Source organism: Sorex araneus, chromosome X (genome assembly GCF_027595985.1).
Source record: "Sorex araneus isolate mSorAra2 chromosome X, mSorAra2.pri, whole genome shotgun sequence".
In the NCBI taxonomy this organism is placed as follows: Eukaryota; Metazoa; Chordata; class Mammalia; order Eulipotyphla; family Soricidae; genus Sorex; species Sorex araneus.
In genome coordinates, this window is record NC_073313.1 from 359,158,589 (window position 1) to 359,185,793 (window position 27,205).

A 27,205-nucleotide genomic window follows, 5' to 3' on the forward strand; every position below is an offset into this window, starting at 1 on the left:
CTGTGCTATCGCTCCGGCCCCAGAATCATGTTTTTTAAATAGTCAGGCCAGAGAGAGCTCTGCAAGAACCAGGGGGCCCCCCGGCTTCAGTCCTCAGCACCGCGCCTGGTCCCCTGAGCGTGAGCTGGTGGGACAGTAGTATCCCCGGAGCACTGCAGGTGTGGCCTAGATACCAAAAATAAAATAAAATAATCACAGGTGGTTTTTTTTTTTTTTTTTGCTTTTGGCCTTTCACTCTCTGCTGTGCTTGGGGTTTACTTCCGGTAGGTTTGCGGGGGGGGGGGGGGGGGGGGGCTTTTGGGGTGCTGGGGGAACCAAAACCTGGTCTGCCAGTGCAAGGCAGTTACTCTCTATAGCCTTACCTGCTATACTCTCTCCACCCCACTGATTTCCTGTACTTACTGTGATTGGAACCTTTCTATGAGAATATGAAGGAGACATTTTATCGTTGCACAAAGTGCTGCATGGTAGTCTTTTCTGAGTGGTTTTGCTTTCTGTGGTTTTTGGTTACCCAGTCTTTGGTTTACAACTATCAGGTACAATAAGAAAGAGGGAGAAGGGAGAGAGAGACCACATTCTCATAACTTGAACTAGAATATAATATTAATGTCCCCTTTCATTGTTAGGTATTGTTGTTAATTTCTTATGCTTAACTTCTAAGTTAAAGTTTCATAGGTAAGTGTCATAGGAAAAAAATACTCTGTGTACTCTATATTATCTGTGATTTCAGGCATCTGCTGCGGGGCTGCGGGGGGATGGTTCGGTGGTGGTCTTGTAACATATAAGGAACTACTTACTGTATTCTGTAATTAAATATTTCTCATTTGATGACATTTGAATAAGCAGGGATTTTTTGGTTTTTGTTTTTGTTTTGGGCCATAATCAGGGATGCTCAGATTTTATTCCTGGCACTGTACTTGGTAATTACAACTGGCAGTGCTCCAGGGACTATATGGGAAGCCAGGGATTGAACCCAAGTCAGCTGTGTGCAAGGCAAGCACCTTATCTGCCGTACTATCGCTCTGGCCCCTGAATAACCAGGTTTTTTTTTTTTTTTAATCCCTTTACTATTGTGTTTTGCTATTTTTCACTATACAGTCCTAATTTGTACTTGGTTTTACACATGTAATGAGAACATACCTATAGAGTTATGGTTGTGCATAATTTCTTTGCCTTTTTGGGTGCGGGGTACACTGAGCTGTGGTCAGGGCTTTCTCTTGGTACTATGCTCAGGGGTCACCCATGGCTGTTCCCAGGGAATCCTATGGGGTGCTGAGGATCCAACATGGGTCTCCTACATACGAATCAAGCACTTTCCTGCTCTACTTGCTCTGGCTCCATTGTTGTGCACACTTAATTTTTTTCAAGTCTTTTTAGAGAAGGGAATGTAACTGAAGTGGTAGAGCACATGACTTCTATGTGCAAGGCCCTGGGTTCTAGTCCTGTCTTCACACTGCCTTCTAAACCACTGGCTATGACCCTGGAGGTCCTTAAGCATCACTGGGAGTGGTTCTGCCCTTACCTGGGCACCCCTGACTTTAACCCCCACTATTAGCAAGAAAGACTGATGAATTTCTTTCTCCTTCCTTCCTTCCTTCCTTCCTTCCTTCCTTCCTTCCTTCCTTCCTTCCTTCCTTCCTTCCTTCCTTCCTTCCTTCCTTCCTTCCTTTTCTTTCTTTCTCTTTCTTTCTCTTGGCTTTTTGGGTCACTTCTGACGATGCTCAGGGGTTACTCCTGATTCTGCACTTAGGAATTATTTCTGGCAGTGTTTAAAGGACCATATAGGATGCTGGGGATCGAACCCAGGTTGGAGACATGCAAGGCAAATGCCCTCCCCAGCTGTACTATTGCTGTGGCCCCTGATGTATTTTCAAATTAGTACACCAAAGTTTTTAATAGCTTCTACTTTTTAAAAATTATTTTTATTTTTTAAATTTTATTGAATCACCATGAGTTAGTTACATGCTTTCATATTTGGGTTACAGTCTCACAATGATAAAACACCCATCCCTCCACCAGTGCACATCCCCCACCACTAATATCCTGGGTATACCCCCCCTTTCCCACCCTCCCCCTGCCTCTATGGTAGACAATATTCCCCATACTCTCTCTCTACTTCTGGGCATTATGGCTTGCAACACAGAAACTGAGAGGTCATCATGTTTGGTCCATTATCTACTTTTGGCATGCATCTCCCATTCCATAGTGATCCCTTCTCTATTCCATCTGCCTTCTCCCCTCTGCTCATGAAGCAGTCTTCCAGCTATGGGGCAATCCCCCTGGCCCTCGTATCTACTGTTCTTGGGTGTTAGCCTCATGTGATGTTATTTTATACTCCACTAATGAGTAACAGCTTCTACTTTTTATAGCTAATATAAACATTAATTTTATATTAGTAAAATATTTTAAAATCCTATCTTTTAATTTATTAGTTTTGTTTGGGGCTACTCCTGGCAGTGCTCCAGGGTTTATTCTAGCTCTGTTATTAGGGATCATGCCTGGTGATCCTGGGGGACCATATGATTGGTGCCAGGGATTGACAGTGGGTTGACTGTGTGCATGGCAAGTGCCTTAGCAGCTCTACCATCTCCAGTTGTATATATCATGTTTTAGTAAACACGTGAATAGTTGTAAAATATATTATGCTGTCACTGTCATCCCATTGCTCATCGATTTGCTCAAGCGGGCACCACTAACGTCTCCATTGTGAAACTTGTTACTGTTTTTGGCATATTGAATATGCCAGGGGTGGCCTGCCAGGCTCTGCCGTGTGGGCGGGATACTTTCAGTAGCTTGCTGGGCTCTCCGAGAGGGACAGAGGAATTGAACCCAGGTCAGCCAGCGTGCAAGGCAAACGCCCTATCCGCTGTGCTATCACTCCAGCCCATTATACTAACACATATTATTAAAATATATGTTACATTTTGGGGATTTTGTGGGTCTATTCCCAGCTCCGCTCTAGGGGCCACACAATGCCGGGAACTGGATTTGCTGCATGCAAGGCAAATACTTTGTCCTATCACTCTGCTGCAAGTGCTTCAGTTTATATTTATACAAACATTTAGTTTTTATTTTAATTTAAATAATTTTAAAAATTCTTCTTAATTTTTAATTGAATCACAGTGAGATACACAATTACAAAGTTGTCCATGATTGGGGTTCAGTCATACCATGTTCCAGCACCTGTCCCTACACCTCCCCAGTAACCCCAGTCTCTCTCCTGTCCAGTGCCCGTATCCCCCCACCCCCGCCTCAGTGGCAGGCACTTTTCTTCTCTCTTTCTCATAAATTATTTCTATGTAGGTCTATTTGATGGGTAAGAATAGATAGATTGTTGTAATTTACAGTTCCTTTACTATTAGTAAGATTGAACATCTTATCAGATGTTCATTGTATATTGGCTTTTCCCCCTAGGTGCTCATTTGGTTTGATTTCTTTCCAATTAGGATCTTTGTCTTTTTATTTTTTAATGACTTCCTAGTCACAATATGTTTTTAATGTAGTCGCATTTATAACAAACTAGGAATGGCCTTCACAGATGGCTGACCTTGTTGCCTAGTTATTTCAGAGAGAGAGAGAGACGGTGTGTGTGTGTGTGTGTGTGTGTGTGTGTGTGTGTGTGTGTGTGTGTGTGTGAGGCGGGGGGGATATTACTCTAAAGTTATTGGCATAGGAGACAGAGCAATAGAATAGTGGGCAGGGCATTTCCCTTGCATGCAGCCCACCTGAATTCAATCCCTGTACCCATACTCATCCTTTGGCTGTGCTATGGATGAATGCTTAACTGGGGGAGGTAATTTATCACTGAGCTAAGTGCTGGGACATTATTGCTTTGAGAATTTTTCAGTCAAAATCATTGTGGCATTTTTTTGTGGGGGGGGGTGTCGGGGGCATACACTGGAGTTACTACTGGCTCTGCACTCAGGAATCACTCCTCGTGCTGCTTGGAGACCGTGTGGGATGCTGGGATCGAACCCAGGTCAGTCATGTGCAAGGGTGCAAGGCAAGCACTTTACCCACTGTACTTCACGTCGAACTCTCAAAATCATTGTGAACACATTGAATCACACAGCAGTTTAGGATTTAATTGTTGATTTGTTTGCTGGTGCAGGACCAGAACTATTTTCAGAGGAAAAATTTGGTTCTACAAAAACTTTCTTGGTCTAATTCCATGGAGAGGTGGTCTGGACATATTTTAACATCTTTAGTTAACTTCCATGAGGCCATGAAGCTGACATTGGTTCTGGAAGTATAATGGCTACCTGTACTGGCAGTGCAGAATAGCTTCATGGTAGCAGGTTCTATTCTCGGCACAAACTTAGTTTTCACAAATAAAACACTGAGACTTGTTTAAATGTGCCCTTTTAGTTCATGGCTTCACTTGATCTTAACCAAAAGACAGAGAAGCAATAGTTCATGGCTTTAGGAACAGTGTTTAGCTTGGAGCAAGCCTGGCTTTCACAGAGCTATGTACATTGCTTATATTGTTTTAACTTGAACTTTTTTGGGGAGATGGTGTTGTAAGAAGAACAGGGGGCACATCTGGAAGTGCTCAGGGGTTGTTCTGGCTCTTCATTCAGGGATCACTCCTGGTGGACTAGGGGGAACTTACGGTGCTATGGATAGAACTTGGATCAGTTGCGTACAAGACAAATGCCCTGCCCCACTGCACTATCTCTCTGGACCTCATTATATTGTTTTAGACCAAAGTAGAATCACTCTTAAGGAATTGTTATTTGAGGTAATACAATCAGCCCTTAGAGCTATTAAAAGAAACTTTTCTCATCTGTTAAATGGGAATAATAATTTTGTCTGCCTCCACTAGGTTCTCGCTTAAAATATATTTGCTTAGTAATATGCAGTAACAATGACCGGCTATTGTTTTACCTCCCCCTCAGATTTTTCTCCCCAGGGGGAGCATTTCTGTACCACACCTGACTATGATAAGGAACACCAAATGTGTGCTGCCAGGATTGAACTGGGTTGACAGCATGGGACGCAAATTGCCTTAACCCCTGTGCGATTTCTCCCACCCCCTTGATTTAATATATTTTTTAAATTGTAGTAAGATGTGGATGGAGCGATAGTACAGTAGGGAGGGTGTTTGCCTTGCACGCGGCCAACCCAGGTTTGATCCCTGGCATTCCATATCATCCCCTGAGCACTGCCAGAAGTAATTCCTGAGTGCAGAGCCATGAGTAACCCCTGAGCACTGCCGGTGTGACCCAAAAAAAGCCATAAATAAATAGATAAAATTGTAGTAAGATGTACATAAAATTGATTATCTTTATCATTTTCCTCTTTGTTGTGATTGTGATGGCTGGGGGGTCACACTTGGTTGTGGTGCTCTAGAGGTCACACTTGGGGTGCCACACCCAGCACTGGGGATCATAATAGCAGTGCTGGGGACTGTGTCAGGGTTTGAACTGGCAGCCTCACGCCTCAGTGCTCTCCCACTGGCCGTATTCCTGGTCCCTCATTTTAATCATTTTGAAATGTGCAGTTGAAGCAGATATTGTTCTTTATCATCTTTTTATTAGAATTCATGTAGTAATCCACCCCCCACTCCCCTCCACACCTGTCTTACTATCAGAAAAAACTGTTTCCTTTGACCAAGTGGAACCACTTGTCACATATAATCATCGTGACTGTGACATTGGGCATCATGACATTGTAACCAGTACTGATTTTCTTGTGCCATGGAGCTCGGTCAGATTCGCAGCACTCTTTTGCAGCATAGTAGCATATACCTGTGTGACAAACTTACCCATCTCCCCGTCTTCTCATTTTTCTCCTGCTTTTTTCTTTGCCCAAGTCTCATCACTTCTGTTATTTATTTTTTTGTTTTGGGGGGGTCATACCCGGCGTTGCTCATGGGTTGGTTATTCCTGGCTTTTACTCAGGAATTACTCCAAGCAGTGCTTGGGGGACTGTATAGGATGCCAAGGATCGAACCCAGATTGGCCGCATGCAAGGCAAATGCCCTACCCGCTGTACTGTTGCTCTGGCCCCTGTTCTGTTAATTCTGACATGCTTTGTGAATGCTCCCAAATCCTTGTGTGGATAATATAGATATAAGGAAGTAATCTTTATAACTTACCCATTTCGAAAATTCAGATGGATTTTAATTTTATTTTTAATTTAATTTTCCTTAAAGCTTAAAGGAGGTCTTGATGCCAGGTTGCTGCATAATTTTCATTAAAATATCTTAAATCACATTCTAGAATGGGCTACTCTGGGAAGGTTCCTGTTGACAGCTAATCCTGTTGATGGTGTGGGTTTTCTTTTAAGCTTCAGTTACAAAAGTGTTCCTTCCTGACTGTTCTTCTTGTTTATTTTTTCCCTTGACCTTTGCTCCAGCCACCTCTTGTAGATTTTGTGCATGTGTGTATCCACACAATCACTTTAAGAACTTGTAAACCTGTAGTCTTAAAAATATGTTCAGAACAAGACTTTCGTAATAGGAATATTACAGCTTTATGTGTTATTGTCTTTCTTGGGAAAACCTGAATGTTAATTTATTGACTTATAATAACAAAAGAGAAATGTTCCAAAACCTAAATATTTCTGAATATTCTGTTTATGTCACTAGAGTATCAGGGAATGTGGCTCAGTGGCAAAGCACATGCCTCGCATACATGAGACCTGGGTTCAGTCTCCATTCCTGGGAAAAACAAACATAATAAAAACTGTTGGCTCCCTTAAGCAGATGAACTGGTGTTATTGCTAGCTCTTTGGGGAGGGGGAGAGAAATGATTGTTAAACTAATTGATAAACATGTTTTTGAAGGTTTATTTAAAAAACAATTTTTAATTGGTTCTCTCTTTCTCTCATCATCCCCCTGTAATTTACCTGTTGAAGAACCTGAGTGGTTCATCCTAGTCTATGTTTCCATTTAGTTGAACTTGTTTAATCTGTCCTGTATTTAACTTGCAGATTGGTAGTTGACTATGATTTAATTTTGGTGGGGGTGGGCAAATAACTTTATAGATGATATTAGGGACAGACTGAATATCTACTTGTCTTTTTATAATATTAGCATCTGTTGGTAGTACAGCTGGCTTTTGATTCTTAGAAAAGATTTTTCTGAAAAAATTAAACCTTGGGCTGGAGCAATAGTACAGCAATTAGGGTGCTTGCCTTGCATGCAGCTGACCGGGTTCAATCATCAGCACCACATATGGCCCTCCAGACCCTGCCCAGAGTGATCCGTGGGTGCAGAACCAGGAGTAAGCTCTGAGTACTGCCAGGTTGGCACCCCAAACCAAAAACCTAACAAGCAAACAGAAAACCCAGTCCATAAATCAGCCTCTATGGTGTCTAGGTGAAAAGGGACATATTGCCTGGGAATAGTGGTGTCTGCTCTCTGTACCAGAGGTTTTCAGGCTTACTGGGCCCATTGTCCCCTTTATATAAAAGTCACTCAGTGCTCTGTCCTACTGTACATACACCTTCCTAAAGAGAACAGTCCCCAAATTGTACCCAAGGTTACTATTGTGGCCCCCACCCCGGTATCCCTCAGGGAGTATATCACCCACTTTGGGAAACACAGATGCTTCTGGTTCCACTAGAGAATAAAGTCATGTTGAGTGGCCGCAAAGACCCTGACTTTGGTCTGGACCCCCCCTCTTTAGGAGCTATTTTATCCAATATACTTAGCAACAATAGCAGTGAGAGCAACAGTGGTGGGAACAGATACTTTTTATCACTCATTTAAAAAAAATTTTTTTTTATAGAGGTCACATTTGTAAGTGTTTGGGATGGCCACAAAGGCCACACTTGGTGCTAGAGGCAGGACAGCATATGTTGGGGACCAAACTCAGGGTTTTTCACATGCTCAGAATGTGCTCTACTACTAATGGTACATCTCTTACCTTATTACTTATTTTATGCCAGGTTCTGTGCTAAATGCTTTTATATATATATATTGTGTAATCTAATCCCTGTAACTACCCTGTGAGCCAGGATTACCAGCTTTATTTTGCAGGGATTCAAGCCTTACTTAACTCCAATCTTATGCTCTTAATTGCCTTGTTCTATATCCTTAAAAAGGGGGTAGAAATCTAGCTGCCTTATTTGTCTTGCAGAATTAATGGGATTATTGTGGGCAAAAACACCATGAAAATATCTATTAAGTGGGAAGTGCACTGGAATAACAGGAAGGTAGACAGTGGAGGCCTGTGCTTTTGGCTAAGTGAGAGTGAAGAGTTGGATGGAAAGAACCCTCAGGTTATTTTCTAAGCTTCTTGTTTTCATGACTGTCCCTGCTGACTTGTGGGAGTTTCCTTCTTTCATTGTTCACATTGACTGTGATAGAGACTTTACGTGTGTTAAAGTTTCCCTTAGCAGAGATGATTTGAGAGTCTTTAGTGAACTGTGATATCTTGATTTTACTCCATGGGTCACATGTTCAGGCTCACTACAAATAGTTTTTAGTGGAAAGAGCAAAAGTCTATAGCTAAAGTTCCTTTTTCTGAAAGAATAAAATATTTGTTAAAGTAGAAGTGTTGGTTAAATTTGTAGCATTTCTTTATTTTTTGTTTGTTCTGGGGCTATGCTCCACGATGTGCAGGGGTTATTCCAGGCTGTGCATTCCGGAATTATTCCTGGTGGGGCTTGGGGATCCATACAGGATGCTGGGGATCAAACCTGGGTCTATCACATGCAAGGCAAGCACCCATCCTACCGTACTATGTCTCCAGTTACTTGTAGCATTTCTTTAACTAGATAGTAAGTATATATGTTAAAATTATTTTAAATATGATCTGAAGTATTTATAATAATAAATCCATTAAAGTGTTTACTGCTAATATTTACATATACAATAAACACAGAAATAGATGTAAAATAGGTCTAATCTTCAGCAGTTTGTTATCAGTTAAGAATATTGTTAATGAGGGGGCTAGAGTGGGTAGGGCGTTTGCTTGCACGCGGCCGACCCGGGTTCAAATCCCAGCATCCCATATGGTCCCCTGAGCACCGCCAGGGGTAATTCCTGAGTGCAGAGCCAGGAGTAACCCCTGTGCATCACCAGGTGTGACCCAAAAAGCAAAAAAAAAAAAAAAGAATATTGTTAAGGAATACCTGGGGAACTGAGGACAGTTTGTATAAGGCCTTTTCTAGCTCCATGGCTGAGGGGCTGAGTCTGATCAGTGCCTGGGGCACATGTGCAGGGCCTTCGCAGTACTCGTTGCTTTGTTTCCCAAATCTTGGTAATGTGTTTATTAGGAAGTCCCAGGGCTGGAACTGGACACACTTTCTTGGTATTTTGCGTATAGTTCTTACGTTACTCTTGGAATCATATTACTATACTTACCATGGTGAATTATAAGGCTTTCATTGTGATAGAACTAAGAAAGTTTGCCCATTAATTTTATTATTATTATTATTATTATTAATGTAACTTTGCATTTGACTGGATGATTTGTTACAGCACAACTTATATATTTCAAGTGGGCAACAAATTAGTATCATATGCTTCGCACTGTCACACTGTTGCCCCGTTGTTCATCGATTTGCTCAAGCGGGCACCAGTAACATTTCCATTGTGAGACATGTTGTTACTGTTTTTGGCATTTCGAATATGCCAAGGGTAGCTTGCCCGGCTCTTCCATAAAGAGATACTCTTTATGGAATGGGCGAGATACTCTTGGTAGCTTGCTGGGCTCTCCAAGAGGGATGGAGGAATTTGCGTGCCAGGCAAACGCCCTACCCACTGTGTTATTGCAGTATCATAAGATAAACCGTCTTTGAATGGGAACTTCTACAGTACTTTGAAGTGAGGTTTACGAGATTTATCTAGAAAGCAGAAAATGAAGACTTTGAATCAAAGTAGATGGAATGAGATGGAGAAGGTCTTGAAGCTTTGGTTCTGATTAGTTGCTGTAGCTCTGTCTTTGGGGCAGCAGAGGGAGTTTCGTAATTTCTTTAGACATCGTCAGGCGCTGAAGCTCTTGCAGGAAAATGGTGATGCTGTATGAATTCTGCCACTGTGCTAGTACTGAGATGGTTCTTTGCATCATCACTCCATCAGAGCTATTAAGTACGTTCATATTAACTTTTCTTACAAAGGGGGCACTTTTGTTTATTCAGGTCCACATTCTATTGGTAGGTTGTATATTTGGTTTTCATAACATTTTTGAGTTTGTAGTGGCTGCCATCTTGCATTGCCATTTTTTATTATTTGTTTGTTTATTTATTTGTTTTATTGGGCCACAATGGTGCTCAGGAATCATTCCTGGTAGGCTCAGGGGACTGTATGGGGATCAAACTGGGGATCAAACCTGGATAAACTCTGTGCAAGGCAATTGCACTACCCTCTGTACTTCTGCTCCAGACCCCCTATTTTATTATACTTATTGAGATAATTACATACCATAAAGTCATTCTTTTAAAGTATATGATTCAGTCATTTCTAGTATAGACAAAGTTATGAAACTATTGTTACTAATTCTAGACTATTTCATTACTCCCAAAAGAAATCTCATGAAATCATAATGTTTTTTATGATCTTTTGTGTTTGGCCTTTTCACTTTATTTAATATTCTAAGGATTCACTCATATTTTAGAGGATATCAGTACTTTATTTCTTATGGCTAAATAATATTCCATTGTAATGATCATTTGTTTAACTGTTGATGAACATTACAGTTATTTCTATCTTCAAACTTAAGAATAATGCTATCAACCTTTATGTACAATGTTTGCATTGACATGTTTTCCTTTCTATTGGTTATATACAAGGGTGGGATTGCTTGGTCTTAAGGTAACTGTATTTATTAAAAGAGTTAACTCTGTATTTAACATTTTGAAGAATTACAAAGTATTTTCTAAAGTGATTGCAACATTTTACATTCCCTTAGCGATATAAAGGGTTTTTTTTTTTGGTATCCTTGCCAAAATTTGTCATGTAACTAATAAAAATGGTCTCTCCAGCAGTGTTTATGGGGCTCCAGGACCACACCAGAGATGCTTGGTTCAGTGGTGGCCTGAGGGTTTGGGGGTTCAGGGTCCACTTGAGTAACACTTGGCAGTGCTTGGGGCACCTTGTGGTGCCTGAGTCAAATGTAGAGCTTCCTATACACGTGCTCTACCACTTCAGCTATGGTTCTGGCCCTGTGTAAATAATTTGGGGGTTATTCCTGCGTCCCCAGTTGTGATTCTTCTTTTTTTTAAATAAGATTTTTTGAGGGCCACACCCAGTGATGCTCAGTACTTACTCCTGATTCTGCACTCAGGAATCATCCCTAGCAGGGCTCGAGGGACCATGTCGGAGCCGGAGATTGAACCTGGGTCACGTACGAGCAAGGCAAACCTGCTGTATTATCGCTCTGGCCCTTTCACTGGTGTTTCTTGGCTAACCAGGATGTTGGCTTGGTGCAGAGGCCTAAGTGTGCAGAGTTGCTTGGACCCTGCAGTGCTGGGGACGGTCTTGGCATTACCGGGGGTGGGGGGGCTTCCAGGCCAAATTCAGTGATGCTTGTGGCTTCTAGAGCTGTGCCCAGCCATGCTCGAGGATTGTGTGGCGCATGCTTGGCGTGCACCCAGCTTGGCATCCTGTACTATCTCCTGGCCCCTTGATATACATATTTTTTAATGACTTAGCTGATACTTTTTAATATACTAATTGACTGTTCATTTGAAGAGAAAAATGTATTAAAATATTTTGCCTCTTTTATTTCATTTATTTATTTTGGTTTTGGGGCCACACTCAGTTGTGCGCAGGGCTTACTCCTGGCTCTGTGCTCAGGGATAACTACTGATGGGGCTTGGGATACATAAGTGGTGCGAGGGATCAGTCTTGGGTTTGCTCTGCAAGGCAAATGACCTTTCTGTTGTACTAGCGCATCAGCCCCACATATTTTAATGTTTGGTTGTTTATTTTTATTATATAATTTTGAAGTCCAATTTATCTGCTTTTTTTCCTTTTTTTTTCTTTTTTGGGTCACATCTGGCTCTGCACAGGGGTTACTCCTGGCTCTGCACTCAGGAATTACTCCTGGCAGTGCTCAGGGGACCATATGGGATGCTGGGATTCAAACCCGGGTCGGCTGCATGCAAGGTAAACGCCCTACCCACTGTGCTATCACTCCAGTCCCAATTTATCTGCTTTTATCTTGTACTTTTGGTGTCCTAGAAAATTAAATTTAATGTTTAATTAAATTAAACATTATTTAATCCAAGGGAGTCATGAAAATCTATACCTTTTTCTTTTCTTTTTTTTTTTGGGTCACACCCGGCGATGCACAGGGGTTACTCCTGGCTCTGCACTCAGGAATTACTCCTGGCAGTGCGTGGGGAACCATATGGGATGCTGGGATTCGAACCTGGGTCGTGCAAAACAAATGCCCTACTGGTTGTGTTATTGTTTCAGCCCCTATGTCTCTTTTCTTTAAGTCTTAGTATTTATATTTAGACCTTTGAAATACTTGATTAGCTTTTGTTTGTTTGTTTTTGTGATGCAAGGTAGTTTAATTGAACAAAACTTGCTTAGAAAGATGGAGAGGAAAGAAAGAGAGGGAATGTGTTCAAGAGAGAACACAGGCTTCTCCAGAGGGAAATAGGAAATAGATACACAAGCGAGACACATGTTCAAGGGAGAATATGGGCTTGACGAGCAAGCTTTCAGCAGCATTTTATATGTGGTACAAGGTAAGTTCTAATTTCTTTTGCTGTAGAGATCAAATTATTTTGTTTTCTAAATATACACACCAAAAGACATCACTCAGTAATATTTTGTCAGTTTATGATTTTCTGCCACTTTGTTAATGTCCACCCTGAGCCCCTGTTAATCAATATTTTGTTGGGCTTTAATGGAGTTTCTTTATCAAAGCCTGATTAACCTTTGCACTGAGGGTAGAATGTGTGAATTAGCAGAGTTGACTGATTGTGTAGTCCTGTGTTTCCTTAGAGTAGAGCAGCTAGCATCTGTGGCAGAAAGGCTTTCAGTTTCTTGTACACTTTCAGAGAGTTCACTTTCAGAGTTCTATATCACAGTACAAGTTTATTTTTTTCTCCCTCTGTTGCAATTTGAAAGTACTTGGTGATTATATCATGTTACGGACTGCAAGTTTTTATCACTCCCAGCCATATGTTGAAGCCCCCTCATTTTATGGCATGCAGATAGGTCCTTTTCTGAGAAAATCAGGTTTAGTTGAAGTCAGCTTTGTAGACTGGTGCTCCTGTAAGAAACGATCAGAGCGCTCCCTCCTCTTGCATCTCTCAGTGTGTGAGGATGCAGCATGAAGGCCCAAGTCCATCCACAGGAAGAGGACCTTCGGGAGAGTCTTTGATTCTTTTATTCAGCTGGAATACTGCCCTTGGCAGCAGCCATCATTTAAACAATGTCCTCTTAAAATTCAAGAGTCTAAGATGAACTCAGTGCTTGTCTTATGCCCATAGTAGTACAAGATTTGGTTGGTTGATAGATTTCTTGTTTTTCCTTTTAATATAACCCAGAATTAATTTTGGTCTTGTCAACTTTGTCATCCTTAGTGCTACCTTGAGTTTGTGACCAGCCCAAATGAAACCCCCTTTAGACCGAGTTACTAAGCTGTGTGTTCCATTCCTCTGAAATGTCAGAGTTGCTCTGAAGTTGCTTTACACCTACAGATTATCTGGGCTCTTTCCTTGGTTTTTATTGATTGTGACCTCAGCCAAGATACCTGATTTTATTAAGGTTAATTTTTAATTACTTGTCAAATAGAGATGACACCTCTGTTTTCTCCACTGTGGGGATTGAGAGAGATGATTTGTGCGTGGGCATGTTCAGAGGGTAGGGCACTTGCCTTGCATACAGCCAACCTAGCTTCAATCCCTGGCATCCCATACACTCCCCCGAGCACCACCAGGAGTGATTCCTGAGTGCAGAAGAAGGAGTAACCCCTGAACATTGCCAGTTATAACCCCAAACCAAATATATATATATATATATATATAAAATAATTCGACAGAAAAAGGAGAATTCATTGGAGAAAAAGGCTAGAAAGGCAGTTTTCTAGCAAGTTGCCAGTTGTGGCACAGGCTTTTGGGTTTCCAGATTGAAATAGCCTGTGAAACAGTCCCTGTCGCAGTTGCTGCTTTGCTGATAGTCAGGTAAGAACCATTCAGTAGGTGGCTACTGTAGGTCTCTTTAAATCCTGATTGAAATATTTCAAACCTGCATAAAAGAATGAAGGATTACAGAAAAAAAAATAGTTCTTATAGCACCCATCCAACTAAGTTGGGGCTTAACATTGTGGACTTGGTCTGCTGTGTGTCCCTTTCTTTTCTTTGATCTCCCCATTCCCTAGAGATAAACTCAATGCTGGATGTATTTGCTTCCATCCACAGCCTTTAATTATGCCTTTTGGGGATGGTGAAGAGGGACACAGAAGCTACTCTCAGCTCACTACTACGGGCTTGCACCCAGCAGCCACCGTGTTGTACCTGGAATCCAACTGGGCCTTCTGCATGCCCCCATTCCTCCAGCTCTTTGAGCTATCTCCCTGGTCCCAGTTTTGTTTGTTATGAAGGGCTAGTCCCACGTCATTGCTCAGCGGTTACTCCTGGTAGTGCTCAAAGGACATTATGGTACAGGAGATTGAATCTGGGCCTTCTGCCTCCAGACCTTTGTGTTATCTCCCCAGTTCTGTCTGCTTATCACATTTTGAGCTCTAGTAATTAGAACAAGATATAATTATCAAGTCTGGTTTGGCATTAAAAAAAAAAAGAATTTTCAAGCTGAAGATAGTACAGCACGTAGGGTATTTGCCTAGCATGCAGCCACCTTCCCTTCTGGTAACCCTTTTGGGGGTAATTTGCTGTGCTGGGGATCATCAAATCTTAATTAGCAGCTTGCAAGAGAAGTGCCTTGCCTACTTGCTTGTACTATAATCTCTGGCCCCGATACATATGTTTTAAAAACATGGCCATTTGTGTAATTCTCACTCTGGTTCCTAACCCTTTCCCTTCTTTCACTTTTATTGTAGTATTTCTGTTACACTTTCTTTCTTCCTCCATTGCTAGAAAATTGCCTCTCTAGCATTTTTTTCCAATGAATTCTCTTTCTGTCAATTTTTTAAATTTTTTGGTTTTGGGGTCACAACTGGCAATTTTCAGGGAGTTAATTTTGGTTCTGCACTCAGGTATCAGTCCTGGTGGTGCTCAGGGGACTGTATGGGATATCTGGGATTGAACCTGGGTTGGTTGTGTGTGAGGCAAGTGTCTTGCCCTCTGTACAGTCTCTCTGGGCCATTACTCCTTTCTTTAAAACCTAGTGGTTTTCAACCTATTATCCCTGCAGACTGAAAGTAGAAGACATTTTTCAAGAACCACTAAGACAAAAATAACACTCATTATTTAGAATAGACTTTTGAGTCTTATAAAAGAAATTTCTGTGGTTATTTAAATTTAAAGTAGACTGGTCAGTAAACAAAAATATTAATATTAGGATGTATTGAACTTTTGAGAATGTATTTTTTAGTTCAAATAATGTTAGTGTGGAATTTGCTCAGATATTTGGTAACTGATCTTTATTGTTGTTTCAGAGAACAAAGTACTGCATTGGTATCCAGTTGGTTTCTCTGTTCCTTGTCACTGTTTTTGTGGCAGGTAAATTCTGCAGACCAGTCTAGGACCAGAGGTTGAAAAATGCTAGGTTTAGATTCTAGAGTGTTTGGAGGCTGGGAAGAAAGTTGTCTTTGTTTGGTTTTGGGAGGGGGGTGCAGTGAGGGCTTGACCACACCCAGCAATGCTCAGGGATAACTGCTGGCTCTGAACTCAGACACTACTCCTGGCAGTGCTTGGGGACCGCATAAGGTGCCAGGGATTGAACCTGGGTTGGCCACGTGCAAGACAAGCGCCCTCCCCAGAGCCTAGCCCTGGGAAGTTAAAGGGATTAAACTGACATGTACCTGACATGTAAAGACTCGAGATCAGTCCCCTGTCCTCATGGCCTTGCAAGGACCATCAGGTTTAGCCCTTGATAACCCCAACACTGGTAGAAGCACATCTCCCACCCCCTGACCCCACAGGAAGACAAAAGACTACACAGTATTTTAATGTCTGTTTAATTGGAATACTTTTAGGATAGTACATTTTTCTTTATTTAGATAGATGTAGGTTTTCTTTCTCAAGGCTTAGTTTTGTCCCATTTGCACACATTTTTTTTTTCTTTTGGTCTCGTGGAGTTTGAATTTGTAGTTATTCTTCTGGGGGAGACTTCCTTTTTTCTCTCCACTCTCCCTCCTTCAGATTCCTGTGTGATCTCCTCTTTTGCCTGTCCTTGCACTGAGTGTACCTTGTGAGTACCTGGGATGGCAGCTTGCATCTTCACACCATCAGATTCGTTTGGATTTCCTTTACCTAGAGCTGAGGTCTCTCAGGGATTTTTCTGTGAGCAATTTTTTTTTTCCACACAAAAGGGATGTTATTACTGCTTTCAGACTTCCTTCCCCTGAAGCTAGAAGGTTAATTTAACTAGACAACATACGTGATTTTGTCTGGTTCATGTAATTAGAACCAGAGTATTGGTGGGGGTAAAATAGTTCTTCAGAAGATTCTACCAAAAATGTCCAGGAGAACATACATTTGCAGTTTATCTTTGAATATAGTGATTCCTAACTTTAGCATTTTAAATAGTTTTACATTGGATTTCTGTGGATTGATCTTATAGCCTGCCACTTTACTGTACAAGTCTGCTGCATCTAGAATCTTCTTTGTAGAGCTTTTAGGATTTCTTAAGTCTGGTATCATGCCATCTTCAAATAGTGAGAGTTTGAATGCCCTTCGAATCTCTTTCTTGTCTAATTGCTATGGCAGGAAAGAGGTATTAAGATTGTATGTACTAAATAGTAGAGGTGAGTTTAGGCAGCCTTGTTTGTGCTTGGTCTTAGAGAGAAGGCTTTCAGATTTTCCCCATTGAGTACTGTTTGCTGTGGACTTTTGGTAAATGGTATTAACTATGTGGAAGAAAGTTCCTTTAACTCCAATTTTATTGAGCGTTTTTTTTTCCCTCTCTTTTAAATCACAAATGGGTATTGGATGTTGCTCAAATGCTTTTTCTGCATCTATTGATGTGATTATTTAATTTTTATTTTTCTTGTATTGCTATCATGTATTATGGCGTATTCGATATGCCAAAATCAGTAACAACAAGTCTCACAATGGAGACTTTACTGGTGCCCGCTCGAGCAAATCTATGAGCAATGGGATGACAGTGACAGTGATTATTCTGGCCCCCAGAATGTCATCTTAATAGATGATTTACAAAAGGCATTTGGTGGAATGCAGCTTATTAGAAACAGAAACTCCCAGCGTACTAGGAATCAAAGGCAGTCTCAACCTCATAAACAGAGGACATATATGAAAACCTATAGTCTACTGCATATCTAATGGTCAGAACAAAGAAAACAGCATACCCTCCCCCAGAAGGTGTGAAGGGAGAGTTTGGTTTCAATCCAGGTCTCATACATCAGACCATGTTGCTTTACCACTGAGCCATATCCTGGCTCCTGAGAATATATATTCTTTCTTTTTGCCACTTTTCTACATTATACTGGATACTCTAGTCTGACTATAAAGTTAAGACATAGGGGGGCTGGAGTGATAGCATAGCGGGTAGGGCGTTTGCCTTGCACGCGGCCGACCCGGGTTCAAATCCCAGCATCCCATATGGTCCACTGAGCACCGCCAGGAGTAATTCCTGAGTGCAGAGCCAGGAGTAACCCCTGTGTATCGCCGGGTGTGACCCCAAAATAAATAATAATAATAATAATAAAGTTAAGACATAGGTATAAAAGCATCCAGAACCTGGTCCAGGCTGAGACCTCTGAGGCAGTCTCGGAAGGGGTGCAGTCCAATTTCCTGCCCTACGAAGGCCCCCAGCAGACACATAACACTCTAACAGCCATTACCATACCTCCGCCCGAACTACCATTTAAACATCTGGATTTTCTGGAGCATGCAGCTGCAAATGTACTCCAGAAATACTCTACTCACATCCCAGTAGGAGCATACCAGATTGGATGGGAATATAGCATTGAAGCCAACTGATCTCACCTAACAAAAAACATTAACACAGAAAGCTTAACTTGCGAGCAAAGCTTAGTAAACCCCCAGATAAGGACTTAATGTCCTGTTGATGAGATAACAGTAATTTTTACAAATTTTCTTTTGCTGAAATTTTTTTTTATCATTCCATTAGCCATTTAGCGGTAACAAGCAATTAACAATCATTGTGGCCCTGCTATGAGGGATGGTGGGAAAAGGGAGACAATGGTGGAGGGAAGGTGACAGTGGTGGTGGGATTGGGGTTGGAATAGTGAATGCCTGTAACAAATCATCATGAACAACTTTGGAAACCACCGTGTTTAAATAAAGTTGGGGGATTGGGGTGGAGGGCATCCAGATTGGCATGGAAGAAATAACTTTTTATTCGCGTGCTATTATAATACCTTCTGCAAAAAGTCTGCCAGAAGTAATATGTGAGATCAACATAGTTGTAGTATGAAAAATCAGTACAAGCATGAATTATATTTCTGTATATTAACAAAAACACCTGGTAATTGAAATTCAAAGTGATATCGTGTACCATACAATATGAAATACTTGGAGATAAATTTGTAGAATGATGTGCAAGACCGATGATACTGAGAAATATATAAAATGTTAAAGAAGAATGAGTCAGAGAGATGGTACAGCTGTTAAGGAGCTTGCCTTGCTTTGTGGTCAACTACTCAACAGAAATGGTCAGCACAGCCAGGGATTACTCTTGAGCACAGAGTCAGAACTAGGCCCTGAGCATCACCAGGTGTTGCCAACCACCAACAACCCCCCTGACTACCCCCCCCTGCCCCAAAGATGAATGAGAGAGGTACTGTGTTTGCAGTCAGAAACCACATCTTATTAAGATATTACCTTAACTGCTCTATAAGTGAAGTACAATCCTTATAAAAGATTCCAGCAGGTGTTTTGGGTATTCAATGAGAAGCTGATTTTTATATTCATCTAGCAATGTGAAGGAATAGAGTATGAAAACAGCTTTGAAAAAGAAAATGTTGCAGGATTTATACTTCCTGTCTTAAAGTTTTATTATATAAATAGAACAGTTATATAGGGTAGTGATGTCAAGGCAGATAAGTAGATTGAACAGAATAAAGAGTCTAAGAATAGATCTATATGTATATGTTAAGTTGATTTTTAACAAAAGGAACAGACAATTTGGTAGCAAAAGGGTGCTTTTCAACAAATGCTATTCGAACAAATTTATTTCACATTCCAAAAGACTGGACTTTGATCACATACTTTGTATCACATTAAAAAAATGAACTCTAAATGGATTATAGAACTAACCATAAAATTGAAAGCTTTGACAGTGTGAAAAGCATAGCATAAAGCCTTTGTGACCATTGGTTAGGCAAAGAATTCTTAGATTCAACACAAAAGACATAATCTGTGAAAAAAAAAAAAAGAAAATTGGACTTCCTCAAAAGTAAGATCTTGTGACCTTCATAGAAACTACTCAGAGTTGAGAAAATCACTGCTATAGAAATACAAACCCAAGGCACAATGAGATGCACTTCACATGCACTATGATGGCTAGAATAAAAATGTCAGATAATAATAAGTGTTGAGGAGAAATCAGAACAGTTATTGTCGACAAGAATGTAAAATGGTGTAGCTGCTTTGGAAAACATTCTGGCAATTATTTGTCTCCACTTTCTCAATCTTGACTCAATGCTCTACTGCCACCTCATAGAATAAAGGAATCCTTACTGTCTTCTTAAGTATCATAGTCTTCCCCTTCTTTCTTTATTCCAAACCCCTTTCCTGGCGCTCACTAATACACTATCTTCTGGATAGTGTATTTACTTTATTATTATATTTATTTTTTGTGTCTCCCTGGTGGGATGTAAATTCTATGAGGTCATGATAGAACAGTGTCTAGCTTAAAGTTGCTTCTGGCAAAATGAATGAATGAAAGCTGGGACTAACTCCAAATCTCATGATTTAAACACCACAATATAGAGCTTTACTAACATTTATTATTGTTATCATAGTGACTTAGGTTTTATAGTGACGGCTCTATAACTATACTACTTGATTGTACTATGATTCACTAAACTATTTCTTGTCATTTAGTTTATGCCTAAAGAAAAGAGTCATTCATTCGATGTTAGAAGCTTTTAATATCAGGCTTTGTGTGCTCGCCTCATAAAGATGAAGACTGGACCTTGTCCTTAAAGGCCTTTCAGGCTATATTGACAGTAGATATATCATTACTGGAATGGCATTTGATAAGGACCATATTAGAGGCATTTTGAAAGTACGAAAAGTATACCCAATGCAGTGCTCCACTTTAAGTTAGAGATTGGGTCATGACTTAGGGGTGGTGTGGAGCCAATTGAAGGAAGGACATCTGAATAATGTCAGTAATCAAAATATACATACATACAAAATATACATAGCTTTGGATGAGGAATAAGAATATTTTTCTTTTCTTTTTTTAATTTGTTTCTTTTTTTTTTTCCTTCTATGAGTTTTGTTTTGGGGCTACACCTGGCAGTGCTCAGGTCTTACTCCTGGCTCTCTGCTTAGGGATCACTCCTGGCAGGATTTGGGAAACCTTATGTGGTGCTATATTTCAACCACGTTGGCCCTGTGCAAGGCAAGCACCACTGTACTATTGCTCTGCCCCCCTTTTGTTTTGCTTTTGATATCTCTGATTTGATGACAAGGTTCGAATTAATTGTTCTAGCCAACTGTCTCTCAATCAATACTTGATTTTTTTAAAAACTTTTAGAGTATAATATGTATTTATGAGGAAGAAATATAGTTTTGGAGATTCGAGAAATGTGTAATATCAGGTCAGGCTAGAAAAGGTTAGTTTGGTGTAGGAATTTGAGATTACTGAAATAGGAAAAGAGGGGGTAACGAAGAATGGTATACACAAAGATAGAATTAAAAAAACCAAGGGAGACTTCTAAATTACTAGGGATGATACTTTAGAGAGTGGCCATCTTATGGGGCGTAAAGGATTTTTTTCTTCAAGTTTCTGATGTTGTGATAATTCCTATTTACTTTCTAAGGACTCAGATGAGTTTTCTGAGATAGTATTATTTTCCATATTTGGATTAATATGGGTTGAACTGGATGAGGTTGAATTTGGGAAAATTTTAAAAGCAGATGGCAGAGAGTTACTGCAGAGGTGAAGGTGCTTGCCTTGCATGTTTTCCTGAGCCCAGTCTGGAGTGACTCCCAAGCATTTGCAGGTGTGGCCCAAATACCCAACCCCCCAAAAGAAAATAACTGTGATTATAGTTAATTTATACTGTAGCATAGTTTTTATTTTGTAGTACAGCTTTGTAAAATTTCCTGTACAAGTCTGCCAATTAGACCATAGGTTTTGAAATTTTATATGTGTGTGTGTGTGTCAGTGTTCTGTATGTATCCAATTTCAAAAAGTTAGTATAAATTTAAAGTTAAAAGAGCATTTTGTTTTAGAGAACAAACACCTTATTAAGGATAAAGTTTAGGGAAACAATCTGAGATTTGTAAGGGTTTGTTAATCTATCTTTCCTGCTTGATTATCTTTAGTCAAAATGATTTTTAGATCTAAACTGTGTACTGATTCTAGTTCTACTTTCTGAAGTTATATGGGACAGATCTCTGTGCATTTTGATATAGCAGTTAGTTAGGTTTGATTATAATGTTCTTTTCATATTCTTCTTTTTTCCCAGTCTAGTTTTCCCAGTTCAACTGTCCATTTTTTCCCCACTCTTGGAAATCCTTCTTGATATTTTATAACTTTAAATCTTTTAAAACTTGATATTAAAAACATCCTATATAGTTTATGATGCTGATCTTTATAGAGTAGGAGGGAATCTGATTTATCTGTGTTAGTGAGACCAGGGCTTCTTAAATTCCCCCCCCCCCCATAAAACTGTTTAGCCTAAGAAATGCAATATGGGTGAGCATAGCCCAAAACGTTACTGTTTAGTGTTGTGCACTCAGAAACTTACTGTTGCCAAATTTCTCATGCTTTCCCCCCCACGTTCAGATATGTGACCCCTTATGGGGTATGGAGTCAAGACCCCCAGTTAAAGAAGGTAGGATTCAGTCCAAGTTAGCAATTAGTTTTCTCTATCTCTTATTTATTTGGGGTCACATCCCGCAGTGCTCAGTGCCTGGACCATTGGTGTGGGGAATTGAACCAAGGGCCACCCACATCAAAGCATACACTAGCCATTGAGCTATCTTCCCAGTCATTTTCTCTTTCTAAAGGAGTACGTCCCACATTTTGCTACCATTAAACCACTTTGGTCATGGTAGGTTGGTTGTAAGTAAAATTTCTGTCTCTTTTTTTCTCCCTTTTCCTCTCTCTCTTCCTTCTTCTTCTCTCTCCTATTATCCCTCTTTCCATAATCAGCTATGAAACCAGGGCATCCTGTCATTTTAAACTAAGAATAGAGAGAAATTGATGTCGCAAAATAAGTCAGACTTTCAGGACAAAAAGACGGGTTTTGCCATTTATTAGTAATGTGTTCTTGAATTGACAGTTGAATTGAGAAAACACAGTAGAGCCAAGATGACTGGAGAGAGAGTTCAGTGGCATTAGCTCCTGTTTTTCATTCAAGAGTCTGGGGTTCCATCCCTGTAGCACTTACCGCCCAGCGACTCCACCTGCAGTAGCCTTAGCACTGCCGGGAGTGGCCTAAAACAGTCCCACCAGCAGGATAGTGATGTCTCCTGCTTCATTATTCGGATTATTATGAGGATCACATGAAATAACCTAGGGAACTCTAATTTGCTTTATTTTGGTGTTTTCACTACTTTTCACCCCCCCCTTTCTTTTTTGAGGGAGGGGACCTTGTCCTTTTTATTTTTTGTTTTTTTGGACCACACTCAGCTGTACTTAAGACTGACTTCTGGCTCTGTGCTCAGGGATCACTAGACTAGGAATCATATGGGGTTCCGGGAAACTAATCTGGGTCATGTGCAAGGCAAGCACCCTATCCACTGTACCGTCTCTCTGCCCCCCCCCCCCCCATATCTTTTAGAAGTGGTTAGTAGCTATGTGGCCAAAGTCTTGTGGAAATTTCTACTGCTAATGCTTTGTAACAAAAAGCAATCTTACAGCTTCCTGAATGTTAAAGAACAAGACTTTATGGAGTGATTACGATGGGTTGATGAGTTATTCATTCATTTATTTATTTATTTTAGTTTTGGGCTACACCTGGCAGGCTCAGGGCTTGGACCTGGCTCTGCACTCAGGAATCACTCTTGGTTGTGCTCAGGGTAATCATCTGTGGTTCTGGGGATTGGGCGAGTGCAGAGCAAATATCCTGCTTGCTGTTCTCTCTCTGGACCCCTGGACTACTGAATTGAGTTTCATTAAATCTTTGTTTCTAGGAGAGTAGAAGGGAGTAACTCATTACCAAAACAGGTTGTCAGAACACCCTTTTTACTTTGTAAACTCCCCCAAATTCAGTCTTGGCTTGGGAATTTTGCCCTGCTTTTGACATTGAGATAACTTTTGAAGTTGGTTGTTTGGACTAATCAAATTACTTAATACAATATATCCACAAGAAGAGCTAAATTCTTTATTTGTATTTTTGTTTCACCTATTGTCACCTGATAAACTCAAATCTATGGACTGAACTGAATGCCTTTACCCTTTGTTCCTTAGTAGTCACTAGTAGCTGCTTCAGGAAGTCTTAAGAAAGCAAGTCCTGGCAGAATGCTGGTAGACTGAAGTGTAGGTGATCTTGTATGTTGAATATTTTAAGCAGTATTCAACTGTTCAGATGGTATTAACTTCCCCAAGGCCTCAAATAAAGTGGATGGTCATAGAATATAAGTCAAGAAAGTTGAACCAACTTTGTAATGGTGTAATGGGAATTGGAAGACCAGGGTGTTTGTTGTTGTTTTTGTTTTTCTGTTTGTATGCTTTTGTTTGGGGGCCACACCCTGTGGTTCAGGACTTAGTTCTGGCTCTGTGCTCAGGGATCACTCCTGGTAGGCTCCAAGGGACCACGTGGAGTGCCAGGGATTGAATCTGGGTCTGCTGCATACAAGTCAAGCAATTTACCCCTATATTATCTCTCCAGCTGGATTAATTTTTAAATAATAATTTTAAAAATCTGATAATTTTTCTGAGATAAATTTTGTCTGTCTAGAGTTATGAAGCCTTGAGATTTATAATTATAAATCAATAGCAAACTAGTTACATTTTATTTTAAAAAGATAATTTGTATGTATAGCCATGAAAATAATTGGTCTGTAGTTTTACTTTTTGTGGGGAGAGGGGTTGGTGCAGTACCCAGCAGTGCTTGGGACTGACTATTCTTGACCTGGTGCTCAGGGGACCATGTGCTAGGGAATGAAACCAAGACTCCTACATGCAAAGCATGCACTCAGCCCTTTGAACTATCTTCCTGGCCTCAGTTTACTTTTTTTAAGTTTGTTTTATTATGTGAGGTTTTTGTTAGTACTGATATCCTTATAAGATGAATTCTGAAGTATTTTCCCATTCATTTCTAAAGAATCTGTGCAAATATTGGTATGAATTCTTAGATGTTTTTTAAAAATTACCTGGAAACATTTGCCATGGAGTTTTCTTCATGAGAAAATTAAAAACTATGAATTAAATTTCCTCAACATATCAAGAGCTACTCTTGTTTTCTGACTTCTTGAGTGAACTTGGTAATTTATTTTCAAACTTTCAAGGAATTGGCACATTATATTACAGTTTTAAAAATTATTTTCATAGAGCTCATACTATCCCCTACTTTCTCTAAGGACTGATGTTGATGTTCATCTTTTCATTCCTGATACAGATAACCTATGGATTCACTTTTTATTATTCTGGTTAGAAGTTCTTTTCAGAGACAAGATTTCAGTTTCATATTTTCTCTGTTTTTTGGTTTTGTTTTCAATTCCTTCCTCTTCTAACTACTTTGTGGTTAATTTGTTCTTCGTTTTTTACTTCCTTAAAGCAGAAGCTTGGGTTATTGAGCCAAGACTTTAAGTTTTTCCTACTGTACTTAATGCTATAAGTTTCTAAGAACAGTTTCAGTGTAGCTTACAAATTTTGATATGTTGTTTTGCTTTTCATTCAATTAAAAACATTTCCGGTTTCCTTGCTCTTTGATCCTGTGGGCAATTGGAAGTATGTTGTTGAATTTCTACCTTCTGGTGATTGTTTATCTTTCAATTTTTTATTCTAATTTAATTTAGCTCATGAGAAGTTTTACTTTTATAGATATCTTTTTTTTCCATTAGGATGGAAATGAAATTTTTGTTGCTTCTTACATTCTAAGTAAAAGCGGAACAACTTAGTGATAGGCTGTTTCAAACTGTTCTGTATCCTGATACTTCTGTAATGTTTTCTCTTGCCTTTCTCTATCCTTGAACACTTCATCACTTAGAATTCAACCTCAGGGGCTTCTTCCTTCATGAAACCTTTCCTGAATCCACTAACAGAATGGAGTATTTCTTGCCTTACATGGGTTTTTTGACTCTTGAACCAGTGTTCTTTCACTTTTGCAGGTCTGTTGAAATAAATGAGGTGGGCAGCTTTCAGAATGTGAAGTCTCTTGTACTAAGAACTATCCTGCTTTCAGAATTTGTGACTATTTGGACTGGAGGGATAGTACAAAGGGTGGATGCTTACTTTGCATGCTGCTGGCTTGGGCATGATCCCTCGCATCCTGTACGGTCTCCCGACACACCTCATGCCCTAGAAGTGGAAGGTTCTTTCGAAGAGTCAGATTTAGCCCATTGAATGAATGGAATGTTCAGTGATAAAGTTGAGTATATAGAAATGATTTATGCATATATAAAAAGAATTTTCAGAAATTCTGATGGAGAAGATTGGGAAGAATGGTAGCAGTTGGGACAGGGGTAGAGAACTTGGGCTGGATGACAAGGCAGGAGAACAGTGTCGCTAGAAATGGAAGCAGGAAAGAGTGGTTGGCTAGAATGTTTTGTCTCTCAAGGGTCACATGGTAGAATATGTGGGATAGAATTAATTCACTAGAAAGATTGCTGAATTCACCTTTCTCTCTGATTTACAAATATTCACACTGCTTAACACTGGGCTCAGATTTAAGAATTTTCTGATATCTGCAAGGTCCCAGCTATATGGAGTTAGCTTTGAGGTAGGAGGGAATATACAGAATTACTTATCATTACTTAGTAAAACTCATTTTGTAATATTCCACTGCATGTGATGCGTTTATGAATGTAGCTGCTGTCTTGGGTACATCTTTATCCTGGAGGTATCTTCTGCTGGCAATCGATTGTATTTCTTCTTACTGTCCGTTTGAACTCAAACTGCATGCTAAACTCAAGGTCTGTGTAAGAATCTTTGCTTAGAGGAAAATAGTGATGGTTATGGTATCTTAAAATCTATGTTTCAGGACTAAATGTCTTTTTCTCCTGCTTTAGATCTATTCCTACTAATGGAAATGTAACTGGAACTTTCCGGTGATAAAATTAAAGACCATCAGACAAGATCATGCAGTAAGAATCTTGCTTCCAAATGAAGTCACCGACATTTCAAATTTCTTCTTATTCTAAGGTATTTGTGGTGCAATTTTTATTGAAGTCTTTGATAGTCATAATGTTGGTTTCTATGTAGTTTTGTAAATTTAATTTTTATGTTAGAATCATTAGCTTTTATTTTTCTATTTTTTTCAATTTGGTGGGGGGGGTCACACCTGGCAATGCACAGGGGTTACTCCTGGCTTTGCACTCAGGAATTACTCCTGGCAGTGCTCAGGGGATCATATGGGATGCTGGGGATCGAACTGGGGTCAGCTGCATGCAAGGCAAACGCCCTACCTGCTGTACTATAGCTCTAGACCCTTATGTTCTGTATTTTTTGGGCTTGGGGGCCACACCCACTGATGCTCAGGGCTTACTCCTGGCTCTGTGCACTGGGATTGCTCCTGGTGAGCTCAGGGTATACCAGATGGAGTGCTGGGGATCAAACCGGGATCACATGCAAGGCAAACAATGCCCCAGAAATGGTTAGCTTTTCGAAAAGAGTTTATCCACTCTAACCCACACCCTATAAAAACTGAGATTAGATCTAAATTTTAAAGGGAAGTAATCCTTGCAATTAGAACGTATCACTTATAAGAAACTGAGTGCAGATGAAGAGTCAGTAAATTATTTGTTAGAAGAATTGAATTAAATATCAGTGCAATTATATATATAT

The 27,205-nt window shown here is 40.1% G+C and overlaps 1 protein-coding gene and 1 pseudogene across 11 annotated transcripts in view; one reads left to right on the forward strand and one right to left on the reverse strand.

Annotated features, from left to right (window-relative positions):
• Positions 1–27,205, forward strand: part of NCOA1 (nuclear receptor coactivator 1) — a 216,641-nt gene that overhangs the window by 17,099 nt on the left and 172,337 nt on the right. For all 11 annotated transcript variants that reach the window (XM_055122558.1, XM_055122563.1, XM_055122564.1 and 8 more), the window contains exon 2: positions 26,431–26,563. The gene's annotated coding sequence lies outside the window, so the exon portion shown is untranslated. The remainder of the gene's footprint in view (positions 1–26,430; positions 26,564–27,205) is intronic.
• Positions 9,653–14,453, reverse strand: LOC105943031 (ubiquitin-conjugating enzyme E2 variant 1-like; annotated as a pseudogene).